The sequence below is a fragment of the Camelus bactrianus genome, chromosome 17 (assembly GCF_048773025.1).
Source record: "Camelus bactrianus isolate YW-2024 breed Bactrian camel chromosome 17, ASM4877302v1, whole genome shotgun sequence".
Lineage (NCBI taxonomy): Eukaryota > Metazoa > Chordata > Mammalia > Artiodactyla > Camelidae > Camelus > Camelus bactrianus.
The window spans coordinates 51,767,524-51,780,576 of NC_133555.1; the positions used below are offsets into that span (position 1 = coordinate 51,767,524).

Consider the following 13,053-nt stretch of genomic DNA (forward strand, 5'->3'; position numbering starts at 1 on the left):
AGCCAACATCTGGATGGAACTGAAATTTCCCTGCAGATAAACAAGGCTGATAAACCACCCCATTCAAACATCTGATTCTGGGGCTCTTCAAAACCCGGATAAGGCCCCGCTTCATAAAAGTCAGGTCCTCCGCCTGCCCTTCCCGGGGGTTCTGGGAGGCCGCGGCCAAGCAGGGCTACCCGGACTCGCGGTCCCAGCCCCAGTGCCCGAGGGGGAGGAAAGCCCGAGGCTGTGCCCCAGCCCTGTCCTCCCCGCCCCAACCCGCTCCCTGGCACCACAGCGCCTCCCCGGCAGCCACACCAACCCGGATCCCACCCCGGTCCATGTCCACTGGCCCCGCCAACGGCGCGGCCGTACGTTTACCGTCTGTGGGACGCCGCCCCAGACAGGATGTCGGCCTCCGACTGACCAGGCAAGAACTAGTCGCCCAGGCGAGCAAGCCGCCAGCCCCAGCAGCAAGCACCGCCATGGTCCCGGGCAGCTGCACACTTCCGGAGCCCGCTGCCCGCCCCAGAAGCTCACACCGGCCCGCGCAGAGCGCGGCGCATGTAGCCATGGCAACGCCGCGGGGCCCTCCTCTAGCGCTTGCGTCTGTGTCCTCCCGAGGCTAGACGTGAGAGGGCAGAAATTGCGGAGCCAATGGGAGCCAGGGCTCGGCCAGGACGGGGGCTGGGGGGAGGCTTATGGGGCAGCTGGGCGGGGCCGGGGCGGGCGGTGCCGAGCAGACGTCCTCACCTGCAGCTGGCGCCGGCCGGATGCTGGGGCGGTGCTGCCACCAGTGGGCGGGGCTGCGGGGCGGTGGGGCAGCGGGGCGGGGGCACCCTCACCTGTCCGTGTGTGTGGCTCAGCCTGGGCTCCGCGGCCTCCCCTTGCACCGGACGTGGACCCAGGCTGCCGTTGGGCAAGATAGAGGACTGAGCCAAGGCACAAACGGCTGGCCAGGTAGGGCACCTGAAGTGCAGATCCTCCAGGCCCGCTGCCGGCCTTGAATTCACGCTGCTGGGCAGTTTCCAAGGAGACGGGATCTGTCCTAAGAGGGGAGATAGGGCAGGGGTGCCAGATGCCGGGTTAGGTGCAGTCTTACAGGCTAGCCACGGTGAGAGTGTTCAGAAAAGCCCCTGTGTTGGCGGGGCTAGGAATTTGGGGTATGGGGTGGGGATTGTGTGTGCCATGCTCTGTGGTCTCCCCAAGAACTCTCACCCCCAAGCAAGGGACCCTGCTCCCTCCACCATTCACTGCACCCCCTGCCTTCCCCAGCACCACTACCCCTGCCCCCGGAGTGTCCCATGACCTCTCCCCACACCGGGCACCGTCCCTGTTACAGGTACTGAGGTCCTGGTGGTTCCAGCCCGAGGGTGGGGGCTGTATCTGACCAGTTAGGATGCCTGGAGCTTTGTATGAAACCTCAGAGCATAATGCAGACGTGCACAGAGGCCCCTCAAACAGGATTCCCTGCATGGCCCTCCCACCACGGACCCACAGCGCAGCTGCCACATCAGGCCAAGCCTGCTGGAAGACCGCTGGTCCCTCTCATCCTGTTCCTGATCAAGAGTGCACCGGCCACACTGCTGGGTATTTAGGGGGCCTTAGAAGAGCAGCTGGTATTTTCATGGGCAAATATTTGCTCTTTTGGGAAGATTTCAGTGCAAAGGGATGTAGGATATGCTTTTTCTGTTGCCCTGAAACTGGTGACTAGGATGCAAACTTAAGTCAAAACAGGTTTTAGAGAGAGCTGCAAAATATCTAACCCAAAGATCACTGTTCCCCAGCAAAGGCAACACCACCTGGCCGGTGGGGTCCTGGTCCCTCATTCTGGAGGTTGGGGTTTGCACCCTCCAGCTGGGACAGAGCCCGAAACAGCTCTGAACACGCTCCAACAGGCTTTCCCAGCAAAAACGGCCTTTATTTTGAATCTGGGTGAAGGAACCAGCTGAGACATCTGAGTAAATCTTCCTGGGTGTAACCAGGCCTTTTATGCTGAATGAAAGAGCGGCTCTCCACATGCTAACTTCTTAGAACTGAATGTGTGTCAAAACCTTCATGCATGTAGCATGTTGGGAACAGCGTTTCATGGTGAGGGGAACTATAAAACTTACATGTGTATGGGGAAGCCCTCACTCCAACCGGCTTTTCCTGCGCACACTGCCTTTATTTCGAAATTGGCTGTTGCTGAGAAATCTTGGTAAGCTTTCCTAGGTGTAACCATGCCCATTATGCTGGACGAAAGAGCGGCTCTACACTTGTTCACATCTCAGAAATGAATGTGTGTTGAAGCCGTCATTCATGTAGCGTGTTGGGAACAGTTTCGTGGTGAGAAGAACTATGTAAATTACATGTCTATGATGAAGCAATTGCTCGAAATGGGTATTCCAGCGCATACTGCCTTTATTTCAAAACTGGCTTCTCAGAAGACCTGTGGTCTCCACTGCAGGTCTGTCTCCAAGCTCTGGGCCAGCATGGTGACTCCGCTCCCCCTGTCTATTCTGGGAGGTCTAGGGGTCCTCCATGGCCCTTCCACCATTGTTTCTTTTGGAAACACCCCACAGATGAAATGGGCCTGAGAACAGGAGAGCTGGATGCCAGCAGCCACTGCCCAGTTTGTGGCTCCTAGGAGGGGCATCTCCTCTCTGTGGGCTCTGATCTCCCCTACCCTCTCCCCTACCCCCACCCCTCTCCTCCTGCATTTCCCGATTGATCCCTGGATAATGGTCCATACCAGGAATGACCTGGGAGAGGTTTTATGAGTCCTTAAGGGAAAAAAAAAGAAATCTTTAAACAAATTACTGAAAGTAACTTCCAGCTTTCCCGGGAAAGCCCTCTTTCCAATGTTTAAGGCTAGTTGACAGGGTGTCAAATTGCCTAACCACTCACATCTGAGCAACTGCTAACTCTTTCCAGTTCCCCGCAGCATCCACCTCTGGCAGCTTGGCCACAAGAGGGCAAGAAAGCTCTTTCCCCATGCCAGCTCCAGCGTGGCTTTGGAGGCAGTGGAGGCTGAGAGAAAGGGCCCCGCCCTGAAGTTTGGGGGCCTCCAGCCACAGCCAGAGGAGCAGGAGTTTTCAGAGTGCCCCAGGAGGGAAACCAGGCAAGGCTGCCTGGCCCAAGTCTTCCCTGCCCAGAGAGCCCCATGAACTGCTTTGGGCCCCACTCCCCATTTGGGCCCCCTGCAAAAAGGTACCACGGGATCCACACCTGAGAAGGCAGAAGGATGGCCCTTTGGCCTGGGGTCCCAGCAGGTGTGTCCTGTGATACCTGTGGCCACATATCTTCCTTGTCTCTCCAGGTCAGTGAAGGGTCTGTGCTGGGCACCTTGGTGCTCAGGAACATGGGAACAACTCTAAACTCAGAAGGACAGAGAGACTCTGCCTGGAAGCAAGGATTCCAGGGAGACGCCTTGCCCAGAACTGGGGAACTGTGTGCTGAGTAGACTCCTGGAGGCAATGTGGGGCTGTGGGGTCCTCATCAGAGAAGGGAGCAGGTGTGCTTTCCGGGGGTGGAGCCCTGCTTTGTCCAGTCATGTCCTTGTGTAAGACTCATTTACAAACACCTTCCAGTCCACCTAGGGGTGGCCTCAGAGTTGGGGGTAGAGGAGGAGAGTGAAGGGTGCAGACTTAGGGCCCCCTGACCCACCCAGGGAGCCAAGGGTCAGTGGGAACATCGTGGGAGTCTAGTGCAGGGGTGGAGGACGAGAACTAAGAACATGCCAAGTCATGCAATAAAGTGACCTGTGATCACGAGACACAGGTGGCTGTACACCAAAGGAGGGAGATAGAAATTTAGACCCAAGCTCTGAGAACCTTGAGAGGGGCTGGAGGGTCCCAGGAGCCCTGAGGAACAGCTCTTCTAGGGGCACAGATATCCCAATAAACACATTTCTCATGGATGCTTTTTGGGGTGCAGAGTGAGTTACCAGGATCCTAAAACTAGTATGGAATCCCACCCCCTTGTTCATCACGATTCCTGGCAATAAATTGCTGTCATTTGTTCCTGGACATGCACAGGGGAGGTGACTGCTGTGGTGGTCACTGCAGGACTAGAATCTTCTGGTGTGGGCTCTGTGACCACAGAAACCCAGGGGGATTTCTTAACGGGAGCACCTGGAGTCCATGCCTTCAAGGACCACCCTCATGGGATGGCCAATGATCCCGTGGTACCCAGGTCACCAAGTGACGAATTTGTGAGGTTGCCTGGGGTAACCTGGGGACATGTAGGTTTCTGTGGTCAGCACGTGGGCCCAGCACTGCGGGATGGTCTGCACAAAGAGGGGCCTGCCCTCCTGATGATGGCTTCTAACACCTGCAGGGAAACTGCTCCCTGGGCGCCTGGAGGTCCATATTGAGAGCGTCCTGCCAGCCATGAGAGATCACCTTCCCCTGATGCAGAGGCAGACCTCTCCCCCTTGAGGCCCAGTGGACACCTGGCTCAGGTCCCAACTGTGTGCCCTGGACACACAGAGCCCCAGATCTCTGGCACAGACTGGGGTGTGGTTGTGTCGGGGCAGAAAAGGCCCAGGTAAGGGGCTCATTCAGGGACAGAGGCCACTCTGCAGGGATACTGGACCTGGCAGCAATACACTGCTTCAGAACTTACCTGGGCTGTGTTTCCAAGCTGTGGGATGGAAGGGCCTCTCCTTCCTGCGGTGCAGTGGGGGGAACTAGATCCATCGTCAATATCAGCCCTGAAAATGGAGGCTGCACTACATCCATTCCTGGAAAGAAAAATCAGGCCCCTCCAGTCCAGGTGACTCAGAAAGTCATTCAGCAATGTTCGGGGCCCCCAGTTTAGGCTTTGAATTAGAGCTGAGCGGCTCAGGAGGCCAGATCCCTGTCCGTGGCTCCAGGAGTAGGCTTTCTGCTTGGGGACAGGATCCTCACAAACACCTGTGTCTTTGTGGGACTTTCCCCTCTGACCAGCTGGGAGGCAGGGTGCAGTTGTGGGAAATGGTGTTTCCATGAGCAGAGGGCCACCAAGTGGTGGGGGCACAGGAGACTGTGAGAATGAGTCCCGCAAAATTTCTGGAATCAAAAAACTGGCAAATGTGAAAAAGTGCATAATTTGTTTTATCGAACAGGCTGCTTATGTACGTTTGGAGGGCCAGGTTCAAAGACTCTGCATCCATCCAGGACAATAGCATCAAGAGAAGAACAGACAGAGCAGAAGGAGATCTGGGGTTTCCCCCAGGAATGAGGTGGAACAGGGATTTCTGCAGATTTGCAAGGCGTCCCCTACCACTGAGCATGGGGTTACAACCCCACGTGACTACCGTCGTGTTTGGCTTGGGCTCTGGATCTGGCCTGCTCATTTATTCTTCCAGCTGAGTTCCAGAAACTCAGAGGGTGGACTTTGAGGGGCTGCGTTTGGAACCTAGTGAGGAGCTGGATGGTCCTTTATATTGAGTCCCTTCAGCCTAATCACCGTAGCTGAATCCCAACACCCCCCAGGCACCCAGGGTGGCTGTGGAGGGAGAGAAAGCCTGGCAGGCGACCTAGGGGTCCCACTGCTCTGTCCCTCCCTTGTCTTCATTCCCTTTCACCCCAGAAGGTGTGATTGTCTCGTGGCATGGTGGCCGCCGTAGTGTCCCTCCCAGCAATCTCTCTTCTCCATCAGGTGGGGTTCCCAACCCCACTCAGCCTTCTCTCTGCATGGATGCTGAAGGACCAGGACCACCTGAATTTCTGAGCTTGAGCAGTAAGGTGGAAAAAAAGAAACCAATGGAAACAAAGAAACAAGTTATTGTGGCAAAACTGCCCACCACAGAGAAGCTGCCCTGAGTGGAAGGGAGGGTGTGGGCATGCCCATTTGTTTCCTGTCTCCCAGTGCTCTTAGCTTTCTTATTGCAGACCTGCATGGTTACAACAAAATGATCTGCAAAACTGAAAATATTTACTCTCTCGCTTTTACAGAAAAGGCTGGTCAGCCTCTGGTCCGGTACCAGGCAAGTGATTGGAGTCCCTTTCCAGTTTGGAAACATCTGGACAGGCCCAGGTTTGCAAAAGTCTTTAAGAGTAGTTACGGAGTTTTGCTTCTAAAATTCTTTACGGCTGTATATACTTCTGAGATGCGGTTGTGCTGTGTAATTCTGAGCCGGGATTTTCTCAAACTGTTTCTCACTTCTTATACCAGACATTCCTAAATTCCAAGGGGAACTGTATATTAAGGAAGCCATGGAATTTAGGAAAAGGATACAGATCTCATTTCCTTTTAAGCATCAGTGTACCTCCATCATGGCAGTATTGGTTATGAGTTATTGATAGGGGAATTAAATAGTAACCAGATTAATAGAAAATAGGGGATTTTAGGTACACAGGTTCATCTTTTCAACATTTTTTGTAATATTTGCAGTTTAAGATGGCCATTCCTGAGAAACAGGTAGCCTCTTAGAATGAAATAGCATTTCCTCTGAACCATACTTAATTTTTATTTCGTAGACAGCAGGAAGGGTAATCACACATCACACATTTGGGGACGTCAAAGAGAAAATGTAACTTTCTGGGAGCGCACTCCCCCATCTCCCCCTGCTCTTTTCACTGTCCCATTCTCCCTGGAAGGCTCTTTCTTATCTTCTTCTCATGGCTCCAGTAACTCTTTCTTCCTCCTCATCCCTCAGCTGATAAGGTTACTTTTCTACTTTGAACAAGCAAACAAGCCAACAGAAGAGAAGTTTCACAAGCAACTCCCAGCACATCCGCTCACCTAGTGTTGTCTGTGACCTCACTCTCGGTGCCCCACCTCTTATTACAGGTAACATCGAAAGCCAATTCCTCGAAAAGTCCCCAGGGCCCCATCCCTCCCATCTTCTCTGGGTTGTCACTCCCAAAACCATCCTCTCTTTCACTACCTCATCTATTTTGTTCTCCTGCTAGTTGGCTCCCATCAGTATATAAACGTCCATCTTCTTAAAAGAAACAAACAGCACTCCTTGACCCTAATTCACCCCCACCAATTGCCACCCTGTGTCTTTGCAGCAAATATTTAAGGAGTTGTTTAAACTCACTGTCTGCATCTTCTCTTGAGCCATCCCCTTTTACACCCACTCTGGCTCTTCCCCTGATCCCTCGCTCTATGGAAACTGCTCTGTCAAGGCCATCAGTGACCACACGTTGCTAAATATAGTGGTCAATTTTCAGTCCTCATCATGAGTAGACCCTCGGCAGCATTTGACCCAGCTCTTCCATCCCTCCTCCCCCGTGTTCCTGCTTCACTTAAACTCCAGCCCATCGCTCAGTCTGTTTTCTGCTTTTGGTCTACTGGCTGGTCCTTTGCCAATGTCTCCTCTTTTTCCCAAACATACACTGTGGGTGTGCCCCAGGGTTGGCTCCTGGGCCTCTCATCTCTCTCTCTGCTATTCCTTTGGTGGAAGCAACCCAGCCTTGGAAAGTGGCATGCCATCAATTTCTCGATTTCTCCAAAACTCCCTGATTTGCCCTTTCCATCTGGACCTTTATCCCTGAGACTCACATTCTTTTTCTTTCATTAATCTTGCTTTCACATTCATACATATGTTCTACTATGTAATTACTTTTCCAAATTTTGTATCAGTAAATATATATATCATGTAAAATGCTCAAATCTGTATTATTTCCACTAAGATGCTTATTCTAACTTAGAACCTTTCTGCATTTCTGTATTTATGTGGAAAAAGCGAATAGCATTTCTACAAGCCTCATAGTTAAACAGTGTGTTTGTTTGGGGCTATTATGTAACATGAAATAATGATACATTAACATAGTCCTTTTTCATTTATTTTTATGTAACACCAAGATGAGGTTTTTTCACTGAACACTGGTTTTATTGAAATTTTACCTACGTTATGGACAGTCAGTTTATGTGAAAGCCCTCATTTCTCCCCTTTCTGATATATTTTCCATTTGGCTATATATAACATATACCTTGGCATGAAACAAACTTCCCAAATCATTCACATAATACAATTAATACATTTAAATTATATTTTTTAAATGTTAAAAAGAAAAAGAAAACAGACTCCTCTACCTATTAGGCATTTCTGTGGCAATATGTAATACACACCTTAACCATGACATTGAAGAACTGAGCTGATACCAGCCCCTTTCCACCTGCTCAGCCCCACCTTGTCCCATCCCTTGTGGATGGAGAGGACATCCCTCCCATTGTCCAGGTCCAGATGTTGGAACAATGTTCTTTCTGTCTTTCTCTTACACACACAGACAGCAAATCCAGCTTGTTAGAAAATTCTGGGTATTCTGTCTTCATTAACCACCTGCTCCCTGCTCCCCGCCCTCCTAAGAGCCACCTTCAGCCCTTCCTGGACACCAATAGCCTCCTGTTTCCATCTTTGCTTTCCTACAATCTCTCATCCACACAGAGTCAGAGGGAGCCTGCAAAACATACATTGATGGGGTGGGTTTAGTTCAGTGGTAGGGCGCATGCTTAGCATGCAAGAGATCCTGGGTTCAAAAATGATTATAAATCAATAAAAAATGTTAAAAAAAAAAAGAGATCCTGGGTTCAATCCCCAGCACCTTCATTAAAATAAATAAATTACCTCCCACAAAAAAACACAAACACAAAAGCTTAAGTTGGACTATATCACCCCTCCCCTCAAAACTCACTAAACGGGTCATCATTTCATTAGGAGCCAAAGTCATCACAAAGGCCTCAGGACCCGGCGTGCTCTGCCTCTCTGCCCACACTCTCCCCCTCACTCAGGGGGCCTCTGACTCCGGCTCTTCCTTCTTCCTCCGGATCTATTCTGCTTCAAGTTCATTACTCCGTGAGATCTGCCAGGATTGCCTTATTCCCTCCTGCCTGCCTCCCACCCCACCGCCATCACCGGAGTTTGCTCATATCACTCTTTTTTTTTTTTTAATTTTTCCAAGCTCTTACTACCCCCAACATGCTGCCTGTTTCCTCTACTAAAACTCTGAGCCCCCAGTGATGGGGAGTCATGTCTATTTTGTTGACTGATAAAGCCCGAGAACCTTGTGAATTGGTCTAGTTAGGAGATTCCCGTACGTAGTAGGAGCTTATACACATTTGCTGAATGACTGTAGATGCCCTGGTCCAATCCGATGGAGCACTTCTGTGTCCTGCTCAAAGAATAACTGTCCTTTCCACCTGAGAGGGGGTGACAACTTCCTTGGTGATCAAAGGCAACATCTTTTTGCTTTATGCTGTTAACCTTAGGCGGGGAGACTGGGGGATCTTCATATATATTTTTAAATTTGGTTCACTCTGCAGTTTGTCTTTGGTCTCTGTATAATTTTGAAAAACTCTTTATGAGTGATCATTCTTCCATCAGATTGAACAGGGTCCAGGGGGAAGGACCAAGCCTGTCCCATCGGCCATCCTATGTGTCATGTCCTGGGACCCAGTGGATGCTCAGCACGTAAGTGAACAGACTGGAGTGAGTGAAGAAATGGGAGCATCTCCTTATTGTGGTGGCTGCTCTCTGTCAGATGCCTTGAGATTTGAGGAAGGGTTTACAAGTGCGGAGAGGGGAGATCAGGTCCTCTGTGCTCTTCCTGAGTGCCCTGGCTTTACCCATTCCCCCAGCCCACTCTGGGCAGCCAAGTTGAGGAGCTGGGCCACCGGAGGTTGTGCTGATCAATAATCCACCTTCACCCCAAGTCCGGGGGGTAGGGACCCCTGGTTGTAGTCTCTGGAGTCAGGTCCTTGGAGGAATTCCTCACTGAACTATGTTTTGGACCTTTTATTTTTCTCTATAACCTCCAGCTGAAGAAGATTGTCTTAGACACATGGAAGCTGAGGACGCCTACTGTCCCCTCGGAACCCAGGTGGGGCTGGGAGTCTGCTGTTTGTATAGCCGGTGGGCTCGTGTTGCTTTGGGCATCCCTGTGTCTGAATTCCTGCAGTACACTCGGTGGTAAGGAAGGGGTGCCTGGCAGGGAGGGAAGTGGGTCGGGAGACTGCACAGCTGGGGAGATGTTAACCTGGGGTGTGCAGGAGCCTGCTGATGCATGGCATCTCGGTTCAGGGAACTCTTCACGCTCAGAGGGGTTCCCACTCCCGCAGGGGCCATTTGATCAGGGTGCTGGGCTGTCAGGGGACCGCAGGGGTCCCAGTGAGGATTACAGTGCCTTCAGGCAATGGGAAATGAGGGGTCCAGCGGCACTTGAATTAACTGTGCACCCAAACCCAGCCCCCACCTCTTTCAGCCTTTATCCTTATCTGCAAAACTGGAATTTTATTAACCATCCCGCGGGGTCGTTGATGGGCTAGGACAGACTAGACAGTCAAGAGCTGGAATTCCTCTGTCCCCTGATTGTTTTCCTTCTTTCTGACTATTTGCTCTCACAAGCTCAGTCTCTCTGTCTCTCTCTCTTTCACTTCTAACTTTCTCTCATGCTCTGGTTTCATTTGACTTCCAACCACCGCCCCTCGCCAATCCCCAGATGAGTGAACTTGATTTCTGTGTGTCAGTTCCAAATTCCCAGGAAAGATGCTCTGTCTCCCTCTGGATCTGTTGTCCAACCCATCAGTTGTGGCCAGATGAGGGAGTCCCTCTGGGACCAGTGGAGGGTCTCCGCCCAGCCCCCCAGCCACCACTTTGGGAGCACATATCTCTCCAAGGAGGAGGTACTGGCTGTGACCTTGTGTCAGTCAGTATGAATTTATGTCTCCTCTTGCCCCTCCTTCATCCTCCTAAACAAAGATGAAAATTAAACACTCCCGGGATTTGTGTCATGGAACACGCAGAGTGGGGGCTAAGGGGGCTGGAATCTCTGCTGCATTTAAGGGACTACAGTGAATCCCCAATGAGAGCCTGCAAAGGGAACACCACCACCCCCACCTGGCACTTATGGTGCTGAGTCTGAGTGATGTTGAGCTAGGCTTCTGACCACAGCTCAGGGGTCTGGTCTGACCAGTTAGCCTTTGAAACCAACCAGCTTTGGATTCCTCAATCCCTCCCTGAGGTTTTACCTGAACCACCAGCTTCTGCATCTCTGAAGACAGATGATGAGGACCCTTCACGTAAGCCGTTCGCACAGCCCTGTGCAGGCCTTTGTGCTGCACGGTCTGCCCGGCGAGATAACTGAGGTTGGTATTTTACTGATGTTAGAAATAGTCTGGTTTCCCTATGTACTGTTTCACTGAACAAGCAACAGAAGCCACCTCTCGCTGATAAAAGCAAAAAGGGACTTAATGAGAAGATGCTGGGAGGGTGTATGGATTGGCCAGGACCGGAGCCAACCCAGGAGCTGTAGGAGGTGTTAGGGAGCCCCAGGCACCAGGCCGGGCTGGGTGCTACCGGGCCCCCTGCCACCCCAGAAGGGACCCCTCTCCACCCGACCCTCCACCTCACTCACTGCAGGTTCATATCCCGGCAGGGCCAGGTCACACTGAAGCCACCAGCACACACCTCAATGGGGGAGTTGACACCGTCTCAGCTGAGGGCGTGCCCGGTGTGGGGAGAGGCCCAGTTAGAAGAAGGCGGTTCCCCTACTATTCCGAGTTAAGGTGCAAGTCAGTGCCCATCACTCAGGAGAGCCAGGCTGGACGGACCTCATTGCGGTGACTAGGCCGTCTGAGTTCACTTAATACTTTCTATGTTTGAAGGCCCTGGAGGGAGAAAAAGTGAAGTTTCTAGAACTTATTTTGTGTTTCCCATGTACCAGGTGCGGTAAGCAAGCCACTTCAGACAAGACCCAGAGCAACCACGTTAATAGGCCACGGAGCAAGTAGTGCAGTCAGGCCTCTGTGGACCCGAAACCCGTGTCCCCATCAGCTCAGTAGTTACCAGTGGAAACTGGGGGGATTTATGGGACTGTGTGCTCCTGTAGGGGCTGGGATGTGTGTGTTTAAATCCACATCTTCAGAAACTCGGCTAGAACCACAGAAACTTATTGCACGGAGGCAGAGGAGGGGAGGATTCCAGCCTTTGTTCCAGCTCGTGTGGAGCTCAGAAATTTCTCCTTCTGTCCTGAAAACAACACCAGAGCTGAGGGAGCTGCAATCCCACTGTACTTCTTAGATCCCAGAAAAATGAGGGGAAAATCTGCTCCCAACACAGAGAGGCAGCCAGGCAGGCTTGGCGAGTCACAGCTCCCAGGGCAGAACCCGCTTTTGTAACAACCCCCAGGGCAGGCAGATTTAACAGGTCCCTGAGGCCAGTGGAAATCTCAGCGTGGGGAAGTCCGAGTGTGACAACTCCAGGGGGCCAGTCAGAGGGGCCCCCTGCTCTTTTTCATGCATTTTACCTCCAGGACCGTGTCCTGTTCTCAGAATGAAGGCCTCAGAGGATAACTCCTCATGCTTCCTGCCTGGAAAGGAGAAAATAACTCTATTGAAATATACCCAAAACATTCTGTTTCATTTGGGGAAGTTGTTTTTTGTTTGTTTGTTTTTTTAATGAGAAATTATTTTACCAGAGCCTAACCAACCTGGGAGAAGGGAAATCCCTTCTGTCTCACCCAAATTGGGGTGGGGGGAAAGAGACACACTTGTGGAGGTCACAGCTCAGGGCATAGGCTCAATGAGAACTAATCACAGGACTACAGATGCCCTGCTCTGTCCTGCTCCCCCAACACCTTACCTCCATGTCAGTAGGGCCCCTGTGTAATAACAGGAATAAAACTAAAAGAAGTAAATGTCTCAGGAGTGTCAAGGGAAAACCCAAAGACAGTGGGGAGATGAAAACAAGGACACACAGGCTGTTTTAGCCTCTCATACCAATAGCTGTAGCAAACTACACACAGCCCATCCCAGTAGATAAACAGAAAACCTCACAGAAGAAATTATTTATTTTGGTTCTCTTACCCAGTGCATTCCATGGTGCATCCTCGCCTAGAATTGAGTGGAAGCAAGTCCATCTCAGAAGGGACATAACTGAAGAGGGATGGCTTTCCAGACTCTGATGGGCAGCGAGAGCTGCAGCCTGGGTGAGAGCATGGTGAGGGGTGGGGTAGGGGGTGGGCTGCCTTCTTCCCCAAATAAGGAAACTTCCTGAGGCCAGCACAGGAGGGAGGGCCATGGGGTGGAAGCAGCCAGACTTCTTCCTGAGAACTGATGGGATGCCTCAAAGGGACCATTCAGGTACCAAAACTGGGCCGT

At 51.7% G+C, this 13,053-nt stretch overlaps 1 long non-coding RNA gene across 2 annotated transcripts; it reads left to right on the top strand.

The window, feature by feature from the left end:
* Window positions 1-812: 812 nt before the first annotated feature.
* On the top strand, window positions 813-12,875 carry LOC141573723 (uncharacterized). 2 transcript variants are annotated; one of them, XR_012499738.1, is made up of 5 exons: window positions 813-942; window positions 9,281-9,367; window positions 9,715-9,865; window positions 10,917-11,040; window positions 12,764-12,875. It is a non-coding gene; the product is annotated as an uncharacterized LOC141573723 (long non-coding RNA). The 2 variants fall into 2 exon arrangements; XR_012499737.1 differs by lacking the exon at window positions 813-942 and adding an exon at window positions 6,616-6,741.
* The last annotated feature ends 178 nt before the right edge of the window (window positions 12,876-13,053 follow it).